Source organism: Anas acuta, chromosome 6 (genome assembly GCF_963932015.1).
Source record: "Anas acuta chromosome 6, bAnaAcu1.1, whole genome shotgun sequence".
Lineage (NCBI taxonomy): Eukaryota > Metazoa > Chordata > Aves > Anseriformes > Anatidae > Anas > Anas acuta.
The window spans coordinates 36,185,164-36,208,863 of record NC_088984.1 but is presented as its reverse complement, the minus strand read 5'-3'; the positions used below and the strand labels follow the sequence as shown (position 1 = coordinate 36,208,863).

Genomic DNA, 23,700 nt, shown 5'->3' with positions numbered 1-23,700 from the left:
TTTCCCCCTTTCTCCCTTTTTTTTAAGGCAGTTTGGTAATCCAACCCCCCTTGGTAAGGTAATGGCAATCTACCAGCATCCACGTGGAGCTTTCCTTTGGCAGGGTAAGAGTCTGTGAGATGAGCTCTGATTAACAGAGACAAAAAAAAAAGAAAAATCAATATTTATGTTAAGTAAATGATGGTTGGCAAGCAGATGGGGAAATGTCCAAAGTTAAATGTAATTGAGCCGTATAATGTGCAAATGGAAAAGCAAAACTCTGACAAGTATTTTGGGGGGGTCTTAAAGTCTGAGCAAGGAGCAGCTTGCTGTGAGCACCTCTAAAATGTCTGTCTGTCTTTGTCTCACCCTTCCCGATGAAGCATCCTACTGCTCTTTTGAATTTGTCAAATTCAAACCATGTGGGAGCCCCTCCTCGGCACGGAGCACTTTTCCCTTCCCCACTAATGCGTTGCCTGTCACATAACAATACCCCATTCAGATACTTTTTACTTGAAATCAGCTCAAGTACACTCAATGCAGAAATGCTCCTTTTCAATCCTCTCATGGAAGGAATTTTCATATAGGCTAATCTAGTCCTAAGCAGTAAATATATATGTAATCTATATGTAAATTATATAGAAATATTTGATCTAAATTTTCTTATCCACAATTGCCCTTCAGTGAAGTGACATGATTTACGAGGACGGGTTCTGTTAAAATTTTCTTTGTAGGATTTTCCAGTAAGAAAAAGGCTTATTGTTGCTTGCTAAACCTGGGAGAAGGGATAACGCCTTGGTTTAAACACGTTCGAAACAGGCACCCTCTAGCACGAGGAGCAGGAGAGCTCCAGGAAGAATGATGTAAGGTTAAAAGGAGCAAATTTTTCCTGCAGGTGTTTCAGTAGGTGTGTTTAAGAGTGACTGCTGGAGAAAGCAAACACATCCCATCGCTGGAAGACTGGCAGCAAAATATGTAAAGTCAGACTATTCAAAGCTTACGATGGAAAATGGTGTGGTACTGACACTTCACTGGCTGTGACCTTCTGCTAAGAGCACTCAAAATGCATATGCCACCAGATCTAAAAATAAAGGATAGAAAATGAACAGGGTGTTCCCTGGCCATGTAATGCCATGTCATTTGTAACCGCATGGGTATTTGTCACCACAATCCTGCATGAAGGACAGACGCTGTGCAAACCCTTATCAATTTGTTGTGGTTGTGGGGGGCGAGTTCAGCCTGATGTCCCTGTTCTTCCCTGGATCTGCTGTGGGAACCTAGCTGATACTTCAAGGGGTGCATGATAGTGTCTGCCATGAAGTATGCAAGTACTTGATTACAGCGCACGCCTGTACTTGACAGTTTCATTGACAAATTTGTTAATAAAGCTGTTTTTCTCTTTGTCCCCACCTCCAGGGTATTATAAGCTGCTCGTGCTGCAGGAGGTCAGCCAGCAAGGCCCGCACACTGAAGGGGAACACCTTGTTTGCCATCTCATTCATACCTCTCAAGTTTTTGAAGATGAATTATTTATCAAAGATGCTTCTTTGGACAGTAGATGTCATCTTTAATTATTCCTGACTTGTTTTTCCAGCGCAGCACATGGTGAGTTTCTTACAGAGAGTAGAGATGCTTTATCTTCACAATACCAAAGAACAGACTGAAGAAAAATATTTTTCTACTTAACTTGCATGCTAGCCACGATGAAAGACAATATTCTCCTCCTAGATCCATGCCACGTTCCTACTCAAATGTTTGGCTACCCACATGTGGGAGACTCCCGCTAGCACCAGTGGGAGCTGAAATCAGCCAGACTGATACTTCTGGATGCTGAAAGTCTTTTTGTAACACAATACACACTGTAACAGACTCAACAAGACGATATGCAGTATAATCACCATCTTGGCAATGAGAAGGAAGAGGTGTGAGGGGACTTGGAAGTTAAAATACTCCCTTCCTTGGGCTCAGGCATGTGTGAGAGAGGAGCAGCCTGGTGGGAAGGCTTTACCTGCATTCAAGTGCGTGCATTGAGCTCACCTGTTTGAAAACCAGCCTAAGATTGTTCTGTTAATTAAGTACTCACAATGAAACTTCACTGATGCTTCAGCTGCATGGCACCTCCCTGCAGAGCAGGGAAACAGCCTGCATTTACAAAGCAACAGCATGCAAAAATACCAAAACACAAGATTGTTTTTTTAACTCAAATTTACATCACATACAACTTTACGGGAACATTTGCATGAGAAATATATTGTTTGCAGAGACATTTCTTTTAGAACCTTAACGTGTGTAAAAACTCAAATAAATGCATATCTAAAGAAGCCCAGTCATTCACGGGCTCCCACAAGCATCCATTGTGAGGAACCACCACCACGGAACATGCTCTGTAATTACCACGGAGAGCTTATTTGGGCACCAGACAATGCAAAGCTGGACCTGCAGCCATCAGTCACTGCACAGCTATCGACCTGGAATTAGGCAGCTTCTAATGGGTAAGGATTGCAGCCTCTACGCAGGGAAAGGCAATTCCTAAGCGCTCATTCCCAGGCCTGTCCTCCAAAGCACCTAATAATGGAGTGAGGCTGATATGGGGCTGGGTCGGACTTGTGCACCAACGCAGCAAAAACTGCCGTGAGCAAATGTTTTAGTGAGCTCTTTGTGAAAGACAGCTGCAAAAGTATTCCCTGATAAAACACCAACAGTTCTTGGAGACAGGGATTCATTTATCAGGGTAAACTTCTTCTCCTAAAGCCCAAACCTACACGTGGGAGATGGGGAGCATTTTGTTTTTAGCACAGGAGAATCATTTCCCCCTTCCACCTGGAAGCAAGTGCTAAATTGCTGCCTGCAGAGTTTCACCTGGGAGCTGAATTACCCCCACTGGTTTTGTGCTGTCGCCAAGGCTACAAATGAGCCTCAGGTGGGGTGGCTGGGGTCTCGCAGCAGCTCTCAGGCAGCAGGTTCTGCCTCCCCTCCCTGCAAGAAGAGGACACCGATCAAGAGCAAGCCAGGGCTCCTTCTTCTCCCCCAGGAAGCAGGTAAGAAGCTTTGTGCTTAATGAATTGATGCAGGCAAAGCAAGTAGTGTGAATGTTTCCCATGTGTTGGGGAGTGTGTTCCCTCCTAGCGTGAGCTGAGGTGCTGCATCTCCTATTCCTTTGCAGGAATGATCCATGTTATGGTGCAAGCGGCTGTCTTTGTGCTGCTTGTATGATAACTTTTTTTGGTGAAAAAGGTGATGCTTTTGGAGTAGAGAGTGAACTTTGAAGGAAAAATGATTATTCTTAATCACGTCAGAGTGATGTGCTTGGGCCTGTTCCCAGAGGTCCTCAGAGAAGCGGGCCTCTGTGTATGTAGCCTGTGGTCTCAAGCAGCAGGCCGGTGTTTGTTGGGGTGTGCATCTCCAAACCTTCACTGCTTTGGGCACGTTAGGCAGTGGGGCTCCTCAAGCTGCTGATGAGTTCATCCTTTTCTTTGCCTGCTACAGCCAAGGGCAATGTGTTGGGTAGGCTGCAGGGCTTGGTCAGCGTTAGTTACGGTTTGGGACCGAGGCATGGGTGGAGAAGCTGTAATAAACATTGCAGCTGCCACGTTTTCCAGAATCCTGTTTCTTGTGCCCCAGGGCACCCCATGGGTGGGGGGGTTTCTTGGTCAGCTCCCAGCTCCTGTTGGCGACCAGGAACCTTGCTGTTGGGCTGTGCTCTGCTTATCCCTCTTGGTCTGGCACGAGGAAACCAAAGCTGAATGCCCACAAAGCAATTACTCGTTGTGCTCCAGCTGGCTGCTGAGGATGTGTGTGCTGCTCAGGGTGGAAGTATTGAGTTCTCCTCAAAATACCAGCCTAACATTTCTTTAGGTGTCGAGTCTGAGGAACCCTGCTAGCTTTTTTTTCTGTTTGCTTTGGCAAAACTTAGCCTTTCTTTTTTTACGATTATGAGCCACAGTAAAGGTTAGGGTTTTTTTTCATTTTTAAGGCTTATTCTGTATTTCTGCTCGCTTAATGATACAAGTAGACCTTTCTCTTTGATTTCTCCCTCCTTTTATGTTTCTCTGCTTGTGACTAACAGTCTTTTAATCTGCAGCTTTCCCTCCGTATAGGTTGTGCCTGTCACACCATACACATATGCTGTTCTCTGAACCTTCTTCAGTATTTTCCTTTGTCGCCTCTGACACCCTTATTTACTGCCTCCCGGTTTGGGACACTGGCACTAGCTTTTTCTTGGATTACTCAGAGAAAATGTGGAAGCTGTCAATACGGGAATGTTCAAAATCTCTCTCTGTGACCAAAAAGCCATCTATTCTTTACAGAGGCTTGTTTGTTTGTTTTTAATTACTGATAGATGAAACTGTGCGGCACTTAGCTTCAGCTACAATCTGCTGCAGTGTGAGATGGGAGAAAGCATGCACTTCAGTTATCGGTTTTAATAGCGTATATCTGACCCTTCTTTTTTCCTGTGGATTTTGTGCTGTTTCTGCACATCTGTGTTCTCTGCCTTTTTATGATCTTGTGGTGTTTCATGTGCTGCTGCTTTTCATATTTTATTTCCCTATATGGAGCGCCTGAATTTGTTTTCAGGTCTCCTGGAACAGAAGTCTGTTATCCATACTAATGGAGACCCGCAACAAACCTTTCCTGCCAAACCATATTTACTGTACATAATGTATTTTTCAGCAGTGGAGTAGTTCTGAGTTTTTTTTTTAACTCATTTTCTTAATTAACTTTTTTTATTGAGGGTTTAATGCATGTTCATTACAGAAATTGCAGCTCTCCTCTGAAAATTGACTGTAAAAAATTTCTTTGTGGGGTTCCGTATTTATTGTGCCTTAGTGATTTTTTTTCAGATCAAATGCACTCGGTTTGGTAGTAAAAGGCTGGTTTTGTCTTTCTACCTGGCAGCCCTGTGTGTTCATTGTGGGCTCTCAGGCTGGGTTTTCCCCTCGCCCTGCAGCAGCATCAGCAGGGCTGGCTGCACCTTCTGCTCACACCTGCCTCATCGATGGGACAAATGCAGTGTGGCGAGCAGCTCCCCAAATTTGGTTTGCCCAGCACTGCCTTGGCTCTAGAAGGACTAGTGAAGAGGGGCATGTTGCTGTTCTCTTTTTGCTGTAGTTACCAGCACACCTGTGCTTGGGGAATGGCCCTGCTTTTTTTTTCCTGCAACCTGCCTTTTTGCTTGTTTTCCATCTTAAAACGTTGTCACGCAGTTGCTCTAAATGAGCTTGCAGGTTTATGAAATGCCATTACAGTCCATCTTGTTACAATGCCAAAGTATTGCTCCTTTTGGTGTAAAGGTTAAGAATTTTATTTTAATTGCGTGTATTTGGCTCTCTGGAACTGTAAATCTGCAAGTAATTAATAACAAATGGGCTTCTCAAAACATAAGGAAATGGTGTCATTTTGATGTTGATACACTGAGGATATGAATAAAATGCACCAGGGAATAAAGGAAGGCACTTCTTATGCACTTCATTTGAGGTGCGCTGGATATGAGTAGCAGCATCACACTCATCTCTTGAAGTATGAGATTATCTGCTCATGTCCCAAAACTCTAGTTCCATCAGTTGCCAGAAATGCTTCGTGGCAGAGGGGGGAAATAGTGTGTTTTAAAAAAAATAATAATAAAAGGCAAAATAGAGGAGTGTCTTCTCACCTGGGGCTTTCCCTGTGTGCAGCAGTCTGTGAGCTTGGGAACTTCACAGGCTTTAGAAGTCATCCCATGTCTATACACTGGAGAGCTGTGAAATATTTCCTTTAACTACGTATCTAATTTGCTAATTGCTGTATGTATTTGGCCTTCTGACCGCATATACCTCTTCTGTACTCTATTTTTGTTTTCCTCCTTCCTTGTTGTGAAACTACTGGGTTTGAGGGTTAATTATCTGCATGTAGCAAGGAACAAAAATCAGGGATCTGTGCTGATATTCTGAATAAAAGTGAATTTTCCAAGTAATTACTGAGAAAAATTAGGGAAAAACTGGACTTTGAGCTTGGGCAGAGCATGATCACTCCTTTCCTGCCTTGTGATGCAGATGAAATAAGCTGGTATTAAGAAGCACAGCCTCCCTGATGGCTGGGGGGGTCTGTATAGAGCCAGCTGAGTGCCTGACTGTGGTTTAATTGAGTGCCACCTCCCAGGGGCTGCAGATATGTAGGCTGAACTTCCAAAGCACCACGTCCCTGGTGATGCATTCCCTCTCCCGTGCTGCTTCCACACTTGGCTGCCCTGATCCTGAGCACGGGCTGGAATCGAGGGGTGGTCCCCTGTGGAAGACAGCAGGATGCAGAGGACCTCATCTTTCCCTTCCTCCTGCTGGAGCTGCGGTTGTTGTGGCTGTGAGTGAGCAGATCCCTCAGAAAATAAGGGTGGGAGGACTTCATGGAAATGCGGTCCCAGAAACTGAGAACAGATTTTTTTTTTTATTTAATCTCCTCTAGTTGCTAAACAATGGCTTGTAACTTAGTGGTCACAAAGGGGTGCATTACAGCAGGGGGAGTGAGATGTCTGATGAAGGATGCAGATCTGAAGTCTCCATATTGACCATGCGGGCTCTCTTCCATGCTAGTGCCTTATTCCAGTGTATTCACTGCTAAAGGCAAGTACTCATGTTGCTTTGTTTGCCTCTTCCATTGCTGTGCACCACTCCGCATGTCAGAAAATGTGGAGCAGAGCGTTTGTAAAATTGGCTTGTGCATTAGCAGTTAAAAATAGAAATTACAGTGCTTTTGCTCTGTTTCAAGGTAGCATCGCTCTGAGGAGCAGCTTTCCAAGACTGCCTGAAACAGCTCAATCTTTTGGTGAAAGCTAAGACTGAAAGCGGTATGTTAATTAGCGGAGCAGCAAATCAATAAATGCATCTCTGTTGTCTCATCTGCTGTCCAAATAAAGGATCTCAGTACTTTACATCTACATTTCCCTTTTTTACAGTACCTCTCCCCTGCTCTAAGATGAAGAATTGAATGTCTTGGTTTCACTTTCAGTTGTATGAAGGGCAAAGCAGAAGCTGCTGCCTTCTGTGGATACAGCAGACTGATGTATTAGGGATTTCTTTGTCTCAAAATGGTTTTCATTGGTGCAGCCAGATGAAGCAATTCCTTTTAGATCTATCTTTGCAAATAGGTCCTGTTGAAAAGGCTGACTGCTAAGACTGTTTGGCTCTCAGAATGAATCTTCCTTTGAAAAGTGTTTAAAGATTTAAGTTTAGCCCTAGACATCAATTTCCAAAAGCTTTTGGACTTCAAACAATGAGCTTAACTAGCCTCTGGAATAACATGAAAGCTAGTACAATGTCCGGCACATCTATTGAAAAAGCCTCTAATATCTTTAAGTGCCCAATTTATCTTTGGATTTAACTTTAAAACTGATGGAGTTTTTAAATGAGGAAAAAGTTCTTCTAAAACATAATCATAAGCTGCTCTAAAACACCAATCTGAACCGACTGGGACAGATTTAGTTCCTTACATACCTATTTGCAGCAAGATACCCTGCTTGAGGGGATGATTTATTGTTTCTGTCAAAAGAAGCTGCAGTTCCTCTTACAAAATTGTTAGAGACTGAGTCTAAAGGGATTAGCAGACTTTAAGTTTAAGCTTTTTAGTGTGTCATTTGGTTAATTTACAGCACCTCTTTGAGCAGCTGTGGAAATGGGCTGCTTTCTAATATGGTACCACCGATAGTTTTATAGCAAATTTTAATTGCTTTACAGTTCGTGTTTTTAACTCTTCTACCCACTCTCTGCTCTTTCCTTTCCAGAAGACAGGTCTTCAGCTGTGCAGCTCTCATATCTGCTTTCTCCTCGCTTCTGTTCTTTCTTGCAACACACATACTTTTTAGATGTGGATGGGATTGAGTGGGTTTGTCAGAGTAACAGCAACCATATTCCTTCTTCAGGAGTCCCCCATGTCATCATGATAAGGAGACCACAGAAGACTCACCAAGATGTGGTAATGTCCACATATCCATGCCAGCTTGTCAGGCTTTCATGCTGGTTTAATTTGCATTAAGGGGGGAAAAAGGGAAAGAAACAAACTTTGCTCTTGTATCATGATTGTTTAACCAGCACTGGTTTGTTTTAACTGTGCCCTGTTTCAGCTTTTAAAGGAAAGGGATTGCTACATTTAGCCTTTCACTAGCTTTCATTCAGCTCTTGGCATATGTGTGCCTTGTGGGTTTCTTAACCCCGGTAGAAGTTATGAGCGTTGCATTTACATGAGATCACTGAAAGAAAAGAGAAGCTTTGAAGAATGAACAGCTCAGATAATTTTTTTCTGAAGAAGTCAGCTTAAAATAGATTTATTTTTTTTACTACTTCTAGCATTATCTACTAGAGTAGATAAAATCTGTCACTGGCCTTTCTCAAGCATCCACATACAAAAAAAAAATGTATCCATCCATGACATCTCTGAACACAATTTTTTAATAATTATTTGATGAACATCCATCATAAACTTGGTTGTCAGATGTGTATTGACCACTGAACAGAAAATTCAGTGGTAGCTTCTTATAGCCCTCATCTCTCCCAGCCCTTCAGGTTAGTGATTGTTGATGAGCAGGTTGTTTCTTGAAATGTTAGTTAATATTTTTACATGCTTAAAACATGTTTATCGGGCCCTCCCTAACTAGCACCTTTCTGGGATTAAAAAGATGTCGTTCTGAATCCCAGCTTTCTTTGGAAATGTTACAGAATTGTTTGCAAGACCATGCTGGCATTAAATACCTGCGTCTTTCCTTATCACAGAAGGCTGGTGAAATTAATTTCCTTTTCATAGACTCCAATTAAAATATAGTTTATATAGTTTGTCATGTTTATTGTGAGTCATATGAGAAGACTTAAAGGTGTTATTTTTCAGCATTGAAAATGCCACTTGTAAGGCTTTGGTGGTTGATTTTGTGTGGTGTTGCCTTTATAAAAGGGAGGTGGAAGAAAATTCTTGATTAGTTGATGGATTGTTTCTAAACTGTCTTTGTCCTTAATGTTACAGTTGCTAATAATGATTTATAATGCTTGACCATTTTCTCCTTTAGGAACAGATTTTTAAAATTGCAGTATTAGAATCTTTTTTTCCCCCTCCAAACCTGTTTTTTTAGCATGTTTATTGTTTTGTTCTATGGTAGCACAGTGTCATGATACGAGGGATAACCTTGATTGCTCCAGTGTCACTGGTGGCAGTGAATATATTTGCATAACCTGAGGAAATGTCAGTGTAATTATTAGCTATCAGGAAATATTACCCTGATACTCATAATGATTTCATAAATAATAAAGTTACAAAGAATAATAGGTGCTGTTTTCTTTTTTGTAATTTGCTAAACTAACAAACAAGTATGCCCTTCGTAAGCAGTTAAATGCATGACTGAATCCATTCTTTCAATGAAAATGGCTGAATATTTACCTGTTTTTCAGGATGCTGTGAAGTGTTGAAGTGTTGTTGTAGATATCAGATGTCTACATTTTAATACTAGTAAAAACGGTCAGGTTTTGAAGACTTTGGTGCTAGTTTGACAGATGTACCTGATAACCCCAAATCAATTTCTGTTGGGTTAGAATTATTTGACAGGTTTAGATGTTGATGAGGAGGGTGGGACCATTTTGCTTCAGTTATTCTGCCCAGCTATTCTAATTAATCTCCACTTAATTTAAAGAAATTGCTTACTGTATCTGATAATGAGTCAATTTGTAATTCAATTAGTGGCACCATTTGCAAGCATTTAATGCGAACAAAAACACCTGCTGAACTGCTCAGTCTGTGTTATACCTTGAAATGGCAAGATGAATTTTCCTCCTTGGGAATGCCAGGACGGGCAAGGCCAGGTCACACGATGGTCCACAAAGATGGACCAGTACCACCTGTCTCAAACACCAGTCTGATTTTACTCCTTATAAAGAGCTGCCAAATGACAGTTTGAACGGGCTCTTTCCTGTAATGTTTTCTGGAAGCTTGCTTTATTCAGTCACATTGTAAATACGGGGCTTTCACTTGCTGTAGGAGTGAGAGATGCATATGTTATAGGACAACCAGCTCAGCCCATTGCACTTGAGCAGTGTCCTTGTGGATGGGATGTTTTAACCTAGCTGTTACTGATGGGGTTCTCTCCCACTTCTGCAATACTAAAAAGTTATGCTGTATTTTCTCCCCTCAGGTTTTGTCAAGACTTCTGGCTGCAATTTAGCAAAGCAGCTAGGTACACATTGAACTTTCTTGCCTATAGTGCCACTGAAAATTGAAGGGTGTGCTGTAGAGCACAGGAGCTTCTAAAAGCAGGCTCCTATTCAGACAAGGCTATTTTGGAGAAAGAGAACAAAAATAAAATTGATCTATTGGTCATCTGCGAGCATGTTAGTGCTTTATAAATACATGTGATTCTGGGGCTTCTCTAGTGTTTCTGTATATGGAGCTTTGGTTCTTAGCAATGCCCTGAAAGTACTTTCAAAGAAAGACTTTTTATGAAGTCTACGAGAATATTGCCAAATAACAGTTCCATCTTAAAAAATAAAAAAAAAATCTGCATATTAGTCGCTTTCTGAAATTGATTTGCAACTAGTTAATCTAACTAATCAAACATAAGCACGTTCCTTAGTTTTGTCAAGTTATTGTGAAGTGAAGAAGGTGGATCATCTACTCAAAATGCTTGAACAAAGGACAAACCCTTCGGTCAATAGATTTTCTTTGGTAGGCATGATGGTACAATCCAGAATGAGGGTAATGACATGAGAGTAGAAAAGGCATGTCTGTATAAAAGGGGCATAACAGGAAGGGTGACATAGGGTGTCATAACACTTCGTTCACTGGGAAAAGAAAGGACGGAGGAGGGAAGAGAGATCAAGTGTCTATATTTCCTACTAGAGTGTGACTCAGGATGGGAATCAAGCCAAACAACCAGATTTAACGCTTCTAATCACTTTTTTTCTTCTAAGGTTCTTTTCTTCCCCTCATGACTAGCACCATTTAAAAAAGACCTAGCAGGCCAACGTTCATCTTAATTATTCTCTTTCAGGTTTGTGTGCGCTCACAATGCCAAGTATTCAAGGCGATCCAATTTTTTCTGCCTTTGGCAAAGGGAATTAGATGCTTGTCCTTAACACTTATAGCTGATGTGCTGTCTGTCCACAGCCCCACTGAAGTAAGGGTGGGTTACTTCGACTTAAAACGGGGGTATAGCTTCCGAATTTTTTAGGTAATTGCAATCAGAAATGGTAATAGAGGCCTAAGGGAGGAAGGCAGAGCAGAGCTTGACAGCTGGTTGAAGTCTAGTGTTATCTGTATCACTTTAAACATAAAAATTGGTGGTTCATTCAGTAGTGGATATACCACTGTGGATGTAGATGAGTCCTAAAAATGCAGACTGCTGGTGTCTGCATCCAGAATGGCACCAGTTGCCTCTTGGAACATTATTTTTCAATGAGCATCAGTGTGAAATGACAGCCAGCTGGCTGTTTTCTTTTTGTTTGGTTTTGGAGCATTCGGGGGGGGCTTGGAGGTTTTGTTGTAGGTTACTTCCCTGTTCCTAGGAATGGAAGCTACTCTAGTTGGTCACTGGCTCCTGTTATTTTATTGTCTTATCTGTGATATGTATGAGAGCTTTTTCTTTGTGGCTTTTGGGAACAATAAGCATCAAAACCCTAAAATTTCATTTCTATAATTGGTGTTGGATACATTTAAAATAGACCAGGCAATGTAAGCAAAACAGTTATTTTTTTTGGCCAATGAAGGATTTTTTTTAATTCTTTTTTGACTTGCTATTATTACTATTTCCATATTCATCCTAAAATGTAGGTTCCTGAGCTGAGATGCAATGCTTAGAGGTGTATTTTCCTCGGTATGCAACTCAGAATGGCATTAGCTCTATTAACTTAACATCAGCCAAGAATTCCTCTTGGGTGACCAAACTCCCTTCCTTGAATGCTCTCTGACCTACCAAGACTCTTGTCTCACAGTTAGAGCTGTTCTTTTTGTATGACCGTGCTGAATGTGTCTTGGCTTGTTGCTGGTTCACAAATCACTGGACTGTCAGTTTGCCTACTTTTTCATCTTTCATCATAACAAAATAATCTTTGTGCCCTCTTCAGACTTGTGCAAGCTTTTTTCTAGTTGTGCGTGCTTAGTTACTGTGTTACATCAAACCTGATGCCTTCAGGACTTGAGTAACATCTGGTTTGCTGATGTCAACCATGTCTCTTTTTAGCTGTACAACTCTAGTCTTGAAATTTAGAAACAGTCTTGAAATTTAGAAACAAACTATTTTAGGCTGCCATGTTCATTATTATGTGCATTACAGCATTTGACAAGACTTTAAATTAGGTTGTGAACAGCTAGGCCATGGTAATACCATGGTAAAATGCTAGGTTGTGTCAGCATTGTCGCCTTGATGAGTCACATCTTTGGCCTTTCATGCTTGAAAAGCAGAGGGGGAATTTTCCCAATTAAAGTGTGCTAGTTACCAAATACTCTGGTAGTCCATTGCTAACTGCAAAGTGACTGTCTTATGTTTATGTCAGCCAGTTACTTTCACAGGGTCATGGGATAATCCAGGCTCAAAGGGACCCCTCCTCCAAGCAGTGGTAGTTGGGAGATGAGGCAAGGCTGTCCGGGCTTTAACCGGACAGGCTGGGGAACATCCTAGTGTGGAGACTGCACGGCTGGCCTGGTCCCTGTTCCTCTGCGTCGTGGTGGAAAGGTTTCTCCCCTCCTGTTCTCCTTCATGTACGTTTTGTTGTGTTTCATGGTGGTTTTTTTTTTTTTTAAGAATATCTGTAGTGTTTGAATTTCAGGGTGTTTTCAGAGGAATGAAATATTACACTACAGTGCTCCGTCTCTTCAGGTCAGACGTTTGAGTGGCTGAAGGTTGTTACTGCCGAACACGAACGTTCCTGTGTGGTGGAGTGGTCCAACTCTAGTTATCACAAAAAGCACAATGGGCTAGACAACATCGGTTTGTGCTTCAGCTGGCAGAAAAGCTGTGCTCTCCCTGGGGAGCCTGATCCAAGGCAGAGAGAAAGCTTTTCCAGAGCTGAGCTCTCTCCAACAGAGGAAATGACATCCGGTTGTATTGTTTCATACCTGTTCGGAGAGTCCCCGCTGAATAGTCTACTGCGTTGGCGTCCGAGGCTGCCAGCCCGGCATACCTCGCAAGCACTGCAATTTTGCTCTAATCCCTCCCGTGTGGATTGAGGCGCACTCTCTGCGAATTACTGGGAAGAATGATGGGAATCACGTTGTCCTAACGGAAGCACTTTAGGAACAGATACGGAGTGTGGGGATGATACCTGCACTGATCGCCGCACACCGCTCTGCAGTAAAGCACCCCCACTTTGTCTCCCATGGTAGGCTTAAGGGAGTGCTTTATGTGGTTTATTAAACTTCGTCTATCCCCCAGTTGTTTCGTCCATTCTTCACAATCTCCCCATCCTTCTAGTGCTGAGGGAAGCAGAAATCCACACAGGAAAATAACCGGTGGGTCGTTCACTCAGTGAAAGTCCAACAATATCACCAACATAAGGAGAGCCACATCCAAAATGACATAAGCATTCATAATGATGAACTTCAAACTGTTTTGAGGACAAAAATTAGAGTTGCTTTTTATTGCAACTTTAAAATACTGGTGTGCACCTTTAGAATATCAGCCCCGCTCTGTGGTAGAAATCATTATTTTTTTAAACTTTGTACTTCATTATTAGCCCTTATCAGGATATATGAACTCACACAGTGTCTGAAATAGGTCTATAGATTTGCTAGCTTCAACACTTTAAAGGTTTTAGTATAATGCCTGAGGCTTATATTCCAAAATGTGTGATTAAAAGCATTATTGTGGCACCAGGTCAGGTGAAAGGTCCAGCCAGTTTGTTTTTCATTTCCAGCAGTAGCTTCTTGAGGATATTTAAGGAAAGAACATTAAAAATGGTGAGAAGCAGATGATGACCATTTTCCTGGTATTCCTCTGACTTAAGGACCTCATTGGGTAGTGTGCCTTCTCAGTGCTCTGGGAAGTGCCAACATGGAATACTGGTGGCCAACTTTGATCGCTACTTGCAGATAAGTACTGTGTTAAAATAAACTAATGTTTGTTATTTTGTCTACCCTAAAAATTTCTGTCAAGGTTTATCAGATAAACTGAATTTGATCCAGGAAATTCTGGCCAGACTATTAAACCGTAGGAAACTCAAGAATGGGGATGTTTAACCAAGGTACACACACACAACCTAAAGCAGTTTTTTGCCAACAATACATGTTATTTATATGATCTAATTATTTTAATACTGTCTCAGTTTGGAAGAGCTGTGTGGTTTTTTTGGTATGTTTTTGGAAGACTCATCCAATTGTTCTTTTTTCTATTGTTTCCATTGCTATAGGGCAGAGTTAAGGCTGTTTGGATGCCCTCAACTGTAATTATGCAATTGCAAGCAATTTATCCAGTGTTTACATGCATATAATACATTCAATATTAACTTCATTGACCCTAATGTGCTTTGGATCAGGTCCAACATAGATGTGTTGCTGAATTTGTAAAATGCTTTGGGATACTTCAGATAAAAGGCATCGTGATAAAGTGGGAGTTAGTAATTACTATAAGCACGAGGAAGTGGTTGTACTTGACTCTAGCCGTTGACCCATAACTCTTGGTAAGAAATTGAAAGCTAAATGATAGATACTGCAGCGTAGCTTCCCATCAGAAAAGCTATGCAATTTCATAGTCTCTAATCTAACCACCCTGTTCTGGAGGCAGAAGGTGAGGCATTTTTGTCTGGCTGCAGTTAAACAAAGTGCCAAGTATTTCTTCCTCCAATTTGCTCTTTGCATGCTGAGCTGTAGGCTCAGCTGAAGCGTGTCGCAGCCTCCGAAGCGTTGGTATGATCAGCCGTGTGGTTTTAAAGACAATTTCATTCTGCATTGTCCTCCTTCCTTTCAACTGTTGTGACAATCCTTTCTTTGTATTGCTTTCGCACGGTGATTCACAATGCGCATATGAAGCATAGCCTTTGTAATCCTTCTAGTGATTTGGTATTGGCATTTAACCTTGGGAAATTACTCAGCTAAGTGTAAGCAAGAGAGCATATTGACATGGTCAGATACCCAGCAGAATGGGAATTTGCAATGCTCCAAATCTCGTGAAATCTGGGCATCATCCATTTGGCTGCCAGCAATGAAACCTGATTAGCAAGAGAGGAGCAGAATGTATCCGAGAAGCTGCAGTACAACATGTCGCCCTGCGGCCAAATCAGGAGGAGAGCAAGTGGTGGCACAAAGTGTATGTAAGTGTAAGGGAAGTAAGCATATTGCTGCTGAGGCAAGGAGAGAAGAGAATTAGTCAATCTGGCTTGTATAGACAGCATCTACTCGGTATATCTCACAATTTGGGGGGAGAGATTTCTTCTTCTTCGTTTTTTTTGAAGAGAAGATTGTTCAACCATGTATCTTTGTATTGAAAAACTATTGGAGATGATTGCAGTGTTAAACACCAATCACTCACTGTCATAATAGCATAGCCAAGAGCTTTCTGCGCAGAAGAACAAATATGGAAACACTCACAGGGCTTGGCATTAAAAATTAAATAACTTTAAAGCGACTAATGATTCTTCCATCAAATATGGATAGTGTTGAACAGAACAGAGGGAGGAGGGCATTTCTTCCAAGGACCTGACTTTCAGCTACCACTGAGCAGAGGTGGTGTTCCCAAAGCGACACACATTCCCCTCTGGCACCCCTGCCCTTCAGCAGCAAGCTGGGTTGTCCAACCTCTGCCATTCCTCCTCAATTTGGCCAACAGGAGATGGGGATGGCTTCCCTCTTCATTTCTTGGTGCTTATGACTTTGGTGGTGCATGGAAAGTGTGATTATTTTTTTCCCTAGATAATATAAAAAAATATTTTTCATGGTAAATCGTACTAAACGCTTTACTAAATATAATTTAAGAAAAGAGGTATTAACCATATTTTCTGAGACTAGTTTTTGTGTGGAAAAGCTGCTTGTTACTGATGCAAAGATCCCAGTGTAAGTCTGTAAAATACAGATATCATCAGTAAGAAGGTGGCAGATGTAATCATCCCCACCATTTGCAGGGCAGCTGTGTTTCTGCACAGAAAACATCTTTACTTTTTTTTTTAAAGGAAATTAAAGAAAAGCAACCTCCCAGCAAGGAGTTCATACCCTCCTTTCCCAAAGAGAAAGAAGTCAAGTGTGTGCCGTGTGGCAGTAATTATAATCTCCTTACAAAGAGGGCATATTTTTGCCAATAAAGCAATTTATTTAGAATAACAGACATATCAATCTAAAGTAATTACAAATTGCAACAGGAAAATTAAAGTAAGTACCTCAGAGGCACTTGCTGTGGAAGGAATTTTCAAATAGAAACATACTGGGTGGAAAAATACAATACGTATTTTTTCTGTCCACCGTCTAGATTAGCTGCTGCATTAATGTGCACTAATGTACATTTATGCACTCCTGCTAATCATATCCAGAGCCCTTCTGAAGTAAATAAAGACTCTCTCTGTTCCAGCTAGTCCTGTTGTACAAAGCATCGTGCTAATCAAGCAAGTTATCAGCGTAATTAGGGAGTAGAAATCACTGGGGGCATCGTGCATTATGATTTGTCTGCTCTATTTTTAAGATCCCAAAATGCAAATAGGTAATAAATTGAGTTAGTGATAAATTGTTTGTGCTTTATGTTGATGTTGGTATGAGACAGGCACCCAAATGACACATGTCGACAGGAATGGCTGGCTTCTTTCATCTCTCCCCCCTCCCGCTCCCCATGCGTGATGTGTTACTGAAGCACCTAACCCTATTTCCTTGCCAGGAAAACAAGAATGAGGCTTCTGTTAGGTCCTGCGCTGTCCTGGAGGCAGATGCTGTCCTCTGCCTCGCAGCGTGGGGAGGGAGGGATTGGGGGGAGAAGCCGAAGGGAGTCGGGAAAGCAGGTGCCATGGTCTGTGCAAGGCACTCCAAAACACCCTGAGGATCTCCTTGGGTCTGGAGGAGGGAGGGCATCCTGAGGCTAGACACCAGGAAGCAAGAATTTGCTCCTTTTACTTGACAAATTCCCAGCAGGAAATCTCTGGCGGGAGCTCGAGCTTGAGCCGTGTCTTCCCTCCTGGAGCCTCGGCCCTTCTAAAAGTGGTGTAGAATAAAGCAGGCGGTAGCAGAGGCTGTCAGAGGCTATGAGTATTGGCCTGGGTGGACTGGGAGAGTGGCAGTGGCTAAACTAACCCATTTAATAAGGAGTTGGGTCAGTGTACACGGGGAGCAATCATCTCTTTCGTGTCTGCTTGCCTGAGCCATTCATGGTTCAGCTAGAGCACGGACCTAAATCCCTGAAACGATTTGTTCAGCTGCTTCTATGTTTCCTTTTCTAACCTCCAAAAGCACTTGTTTTGTAACAACTTCTTGGTTATGTCATTTGGGAGGATGTAGAATCGTGTCTTGGAAGCCAGTAACCAAAGGTGATGTGTGCCTGGAGGAACAAAGGAGATCTGGGCTGAAACAAGGGAAGCTCAAATAGTTAATTTTTGAAGCAACACTTACTTAACAAAGAAATGTATTCAAACATCCTTAGGCCCGTCTGTCCATCAGAAAAGTCCATGCAAAGCTGTGAGGGAAAGATGCTGATATCGATCTCGCATCCCAATGGGAAGATTAACTTGCGTCAAAGAAAGCCACCACCAGAGAGAAGTGCTGTGACAGCTGTGGCACTTCTCTTCATTATATTCCTAAAACCTGGATTTCTAGGAGGATGTACCCTTGTTTAGACACAGCGTGAGCCTGAGATCAAGGCTCTATCAGTGACTGAAGGATCCTTTTTAGCATTAGCGTGCTAAGCGACAGTCTTGCTTAGGTAGTAGTAAAGTCTTCCAGCACTGTGCAGCGGAGCCAGCGTTGTTGCCTCAAAGAAAGGGAAAATACTGCTTTCCGAGGGAATTTATTTATTTATTTGCTGTTGTATTAACTAAACCCAACACTGTGAATGGGTGGAAAAGCAATGAGGATTTTGTGGATCTAAAAGTGTACAAACTCTATTACCCAATGCTAGGGGAGAGCAAGTCCTAAGAGGTTGGTTGAAGGCAGGAGGTTATTACTGATAAACAGCTGAAGCTGAGATGGCTGTGGGTAACCTCTTCACGTGGTTCATGTGCACCCAGAAGTGGCCAAGTTTTGATTTAAACATCTGGCTTGGGAGACTGGGTACCAATAGCAGCTATGGAGAACTACGGAGGAAAGAGCTGTGGGACTACAGAAGGAAACAAAGCCGTTCAGGATGGGAAAGGAGAATAGCCGAAAGCCATGTAGTTATCAACCAAGCCACTGCACATAGCTCAGCTTGGAGCTTCTGACTCTGGTCAGCCTCTGGCAAGGTTGTTCCCGTGTAAATATAAAAGTATATACACAAAATTATGCATTTATGCAAATGCATCAGGAGTTCTTATGATAGATCACACAAATAATGGCACAAAGTGTATGTTGTAAAGTCCTTTCCGATGGACTTGCTTAGAGTTAGGGGAAAGAAACAAGGTCACCAACAACCTGTATTTATTTTCTCAGATGCAGTAGGGGTTTGGGGCAGGGGGATGTCAGAATTTGCTCTATTTGTGCTAGTTTCCTGTAAATCCTAGTTAAAACTCTTGCTCGCTTATCTCAAAGTGATACTTACCAGGCACGCGCCAGGTCTGGTTTTGGGGGTGGAGGGTTGGTGTGTGAGTGTTTTATAAATAGCTCTCTCCAAATAGCCTGGCCTCGCAGCTCTGAATAAAGAGTAGGTGCTAAAGGGTACGCTGGTGGATGCGGGCAGCAGAAATTTATTCACTGTTAGCTTGGAAAGAAAAGTGTCTGTCCGCACGTGTATTGACCTGCACATCCCAGGAGTACCCGCTGTCAGGTAGTCTATTGATCGCAACCAGATTGTTGCAGGAAATGGGAGAAGTTATTGGTCAAAATCCGGTTCTCATAAGCAGGTATCAGCCACGGGATTTGATCAGAATTATTCCCTGCTAATAAGCTAGCCAGCCTGTTTGATCACCTCCCTCCCCCCTTTCCCTAGGCAGCCCCAGATTCCTGAAAATGTGCCGTTCAGATCTATTTTTCAGAGGTTTGGGATAGGGGTTGGGTTGTTTTATTCTCTCTTTCAGCAGTAAATAAATCAATAATCTTGATCCTGAGGGTAAGGCTGCCAACCGTCCGTGGGTCTTGAGCCACAGCTTGTGGGAATCGCCTGCTGGGAAGGGGAAGGGCTGGCTGGTGAGAAAGGGGAACACAAGCAGCTGAGCTGGACCGAGGGGGGAAATCAGAGGAAACCAGAAAGGAGCAAGTGCTGCGTGTGCTGGGCAGACTGGATGGTCTGAAAAATGCTCGCTGGCTATGGTTGCTCTCCCTCTGCATCTGTTGCCTGCTGGCCTTTGAACCTGTGTATTGTAAGGGGTTGGCGCTCGTTTGCTTTTAAGGCAGCTTTCAGAAGGAAAAGTGGAGGTGAGATTTGCTAAAATAAAAAAAAAAAAATTTTGATATTGCTTTTGCTATTGGGATGCTACAGCTTACTATCATTTTTTTTCTTGCTATCTCCATTTAATAATAATAATTGAACAAAACATTCAAATAATCAACATCAACCTGAATTACAAGGTATTTGGGAAAGAAAAAAGATTCCTGCTGCCCACAGAAACCTCTTCCAAGAGGCAAATCTTGACTGGAGGAAGGAAAAACAAACCAAGACCAACTCCAAATATTTATCCTGGACTGAACTACAAGTTTTGCTGTGACACGAACACATCTGTAAAATACAAGTATGCTAAAATAATGCTACAAGTAGGTATTTCTTGCAGTGAGAGTACGTAGTTCCACATAAACGTGAAACCATCTCAGGCTTGGTGTCTGTGCGAGCGCTTATTTCTGCATCAATAACGAGGCACTTAGAGCCCTGATTAAGCAACTCACACTTCGGAGGGAAGATTAGCTCCAGTTGATCATATCTTTAGCAGCTTCTGTCTCCTTTACACTTTCCTCCGCTCTTCTGAACAATAATCAAAAAAGTGTTTTTGTGCCTCAGAGGAATGATGTTTGTTTCTCTGGAAACGTTACCCTCCCATTTAGACGGGATCTGCTGGTGGCGGGGATAATCAGTGTCTTCACGTGGGCTGCTTCTAGTCTTCAATGTCAGAAGGTCACTTTCCTGTTTGTTTATAAGAACAACAACAAAAGGAATTATTGTATGTCTTAAAAAAATAATAACTAAAAGTCTACTTTATGAAACATCTACTGCTTTGTGCTGTACTGTACAAACCAATATACCCGTATAAAACCCCAATGCCAAGTTAAATATTTCTGTCCAGGAACACAGCTGAACTGCAGCCCTCTATTGCTTTCCAGAGGACGTCAGCTCTCCGTTATGTGCTCTCCTATTGCAGTGGCAGATGCATAATCCCAGCTGCATGCTTGGACATGAGAAATGCAGGACATGCTCTAGTACCTACCCATATGGGAGAAATAAAATCCTACTCCCAAAGATTTTTATGGATAACCTCTTCTGAGCAGGATTGGGATTTCCACCTCCAAATTCCTTTGATATTGTTCCAGCTGGAGCATGCTGCAAGGTAGCCCACTGCTGTTTTTTTTTAAGCAGTGTGTAAATCAATAAGGCCATGAGTTTGAGCATTATTATGCAATGGATTTGGAGAGAGAATCTGCAATGTATTTCTTCCAGTCAAGAGCTCTTTAACCTTTCTGCACAGCTGTAGGTGATATGATAACCTCAGCTGACATGCTTTATTCTCTGCTTCACAAGAAAGAGTGTACCAAAAATGTAAGCATCCGTAATCAACTTGTTAATACTACTTATGATTATTCTGTTTACGTTAATAACCTAAACAGCCACCATCATCTATGTATTTTTTTTAAGAGTGTTTGTACCCATAGCATTGCTTCTGATGGTGTGATCAGAGGATGATTTGAGAACTCTGTCATGAAGTATGGTCTACTAAGTTGCTGTCTTGGATGGTTTCCTGAAAAAGATGGATTTGACCAGTAATGGGGCTTTATATTGCCATCCCTCTGTGTAAGGAGAGAGGCCAGGTGTGAAGGACTTAGCTGTTTGCCAGTGATCTCTAGGTACCGTGCAGATGATGCTCAGAGTTCACAGGCCCACTGTCTGCTCCAGGAGGTGTTTAGAGATGGGATGAATTTGCAGGCAGTTTAGGATTTGGGTAAACCTGGTGCTTACCGAGTCACGTCCTTGCCTGTAGCTCTCCTGCATTTTGCTATGTGTATGTGTGTTGGACTGAGTGGGGACCTCAACCTCCATCTGATGGAACAAGCCCAGTAATTTTCAGGAGAACCATGGTATCATCTGATGCTTGTTGGAATAGCATCTGCGTTGTCACAACTGTTATGTAAAATTTGGATGGGTTTTGGCGACATCGGTGTTGCAGTAATGTCATAAGAATGTTAGGTCAATACCCAGGTCCTCTGGGTCCCTTTGTAGCTAATGGAATAACTTCTCTCCACCTTTAACTTTCTCTTCCCTAAGTCGTCTTTCTCAAGTTATCAAGCGAAAAGCAAAGACCAAGCTGCAAGGCACATGTAGCCTCCCTTCTGAAACCAGAGGAACCTCTCTGGTTTCTGTAGGCTGCTGTTTAAATGGGTACAGTGATAGAGGCCAGCAGCTGGATTCAGTGCCCACGTCTGCCCTGAAATGAGCATCAGTCCATCTATGCCTCATGGTGTATTGCTAATGTGTGTTTAAAAAAAAAAAAAAGTATCTGGAGTTGTCTGCCTCGTTTCTTGGATCCTCCCAGTGGACTATTTCTACGTAGACACCATCGGATTTGCAAGGAAATGCAAAATGACATTGGAGATACCAGTCCCAAACAAAGACAGGTGAATGTATGATAGATACCAAAAGGTCAGATTCTGCACTGACATTTACAGAGACGTCTCTGTAGGTCTTGATATTTTTTTCTATTATCCCTGCGCTTACATTTTATATTCATGTTGTCTAGATCCTACAGTTCACTGTGCTCACCTCCAAGCAGACCTCTTATTTTAACCATTGCTTTGTAACTTTTCTTCTCTGTGTGCCTAAGTATTAAAACGATTACTGGCTAAAATGTACACCTGGCTATAGATTTCTACAGAGTTATTCAGGGATGGTCAAACAGAACACCACACATGTATAATACCTTTACAGAAGGTTTGCTAATAAAGCACTTGTTTTTTTCAGAAATCAGACCAGCTCAGTGAAGACTTTGTATATAATTTGGGAAACCTTGGAAGAGGGAAATGACTGGGAGAGCCTTACAGCCCAGGCACAGCAGCTTACCAAAAGCTAGCAGTCGTGGCTGTGGAGTGGTGACCAACGTGCTGTGGTGAGATCAAGCTGCAGTAGGAAGCAAGCATAAAAAGATGGAGAGCACTTAAGCCTAGGATGGATGAGAGCAATTTGTGCTAGCTTCCTCGCAGGGCTTATTTCACCTAGAGACAAGCAATAGCAACAGAAGTACGTAGTCTCAGAGCAGCAAGTAATAGTGCTTTATAGATATTATAGATACTGTGTGGTTGCATGAAGTCCTGTTTCATTTCCTCATGGTAAATAGTTAAAAACCAGATTATATTCTGAAATTGTATTATGAAATAATAAGCAGGAGAGCAAGCTTATCCTTAAGTGAAGAGTTTCGGAAAGCCAGGAAACACCATTTTGTTGTTCTTTTGCTTTGAAATTGCATTGCTTATTACTGCCTACAAGTCCAGGGATATGACCACTTGGAGTATCCCTGTGTCCAGTGTGATCTTTTACATTGAAAATGATTCAAAATGTGTTGCTGGAACAACTTAAAGATGACAAACTCAAGATCTAACTTGCATGTGAAAGAGCTTCAGCTAAAGGTATTTCTGTGCTTTTTCCTTCTGTTGTAAGCCGGGTCCCACCACAACCCCCTAACCTCAACAAGAATGCGGCAGTAAATTAAATGCATTCATAGAAGCTTATACTCAAAAAGCAGTTCTTCACTTGTAAGGGAAGCAGAATCTTCAAATATTCAGAATGTAGTAGCAGATTTCCCTTCTTGTCTGTCTGCTTGAGATGAACATGACTGGGAAAGGAATTACAGATAAATAAAGGGATATTGAAGTGTCAGCGGTGATAAAGTATGATCTGATTCTGCTGTTGGACTCTAAGTGGGGTGGTAAAACTGAATTTGTATGCAAAGTGACTTGTCTTTTTGCTTTCTCTCCCTTCTTAAAGCACAGTATAGAGAATAACGTCTTCCACTGTAGTTGCTTCCTTTTAGAGGTGAATTTTGATCAGAATTAAACTGGAGATGTTGGCTGGTACTTATTCTGCCTTATTCAAGCGCTAGAAAATAACCTCAGAGATGAGGATGGTTATGTGATCTCTGCCAAAGAGCAGGCCTTTGTCTACCTTAGATCTGACACCTGACTTGTAGAATTAACCCAGGATGCTCATGAATCGGTTTCCTGAACTGGTGCTTCCTGATGTGTTTTATTTTTTTCATCTGGGAACTGCAAGTGTGAACCTCAGTGTACATGGAGCAATTTTGTAGTTTTGTCAAAGATCACAGACCTTTTTTCCATTTTTGCCGTTCCTGTGCCCCCTACCTTTTGCCCTTATTTATGACACAGCTTGCTTCGTGGGACTTCTGATGCGCTGGAGTTTCTGTGCGTGTTTGCTGGTGGATGAGAGATTCAGTATTTCTGATTTTTAGTTTTCCATGGCTATTAATTGAC

The 23,700-nt window shown here is 42.1% G+C and overlaps 1 long non-coding RNA gene across 1 annotated transcript in view; it reads left to right on the top strand.

Annotated features, from left to right (window-relative positions):
* LOC137858587 (uncharacterized) overlaps window positions 1–2,876 on the top strand; it is a 431,320-nt gene extending 428,444 nt beyond the window's left edge. The window contains exon 7 of the long non-coding RNA XR_011097864.1: window positions 1,396–2,876. This is a non-coding gene — a long non-coding RNA (uncharacterized lncRNA). The remainder of the gene's footprint in view (window positions 1–1,395) is intronic.
* Window positions 2,877–23,700: the final 20,824 nt, after the last annotated feature.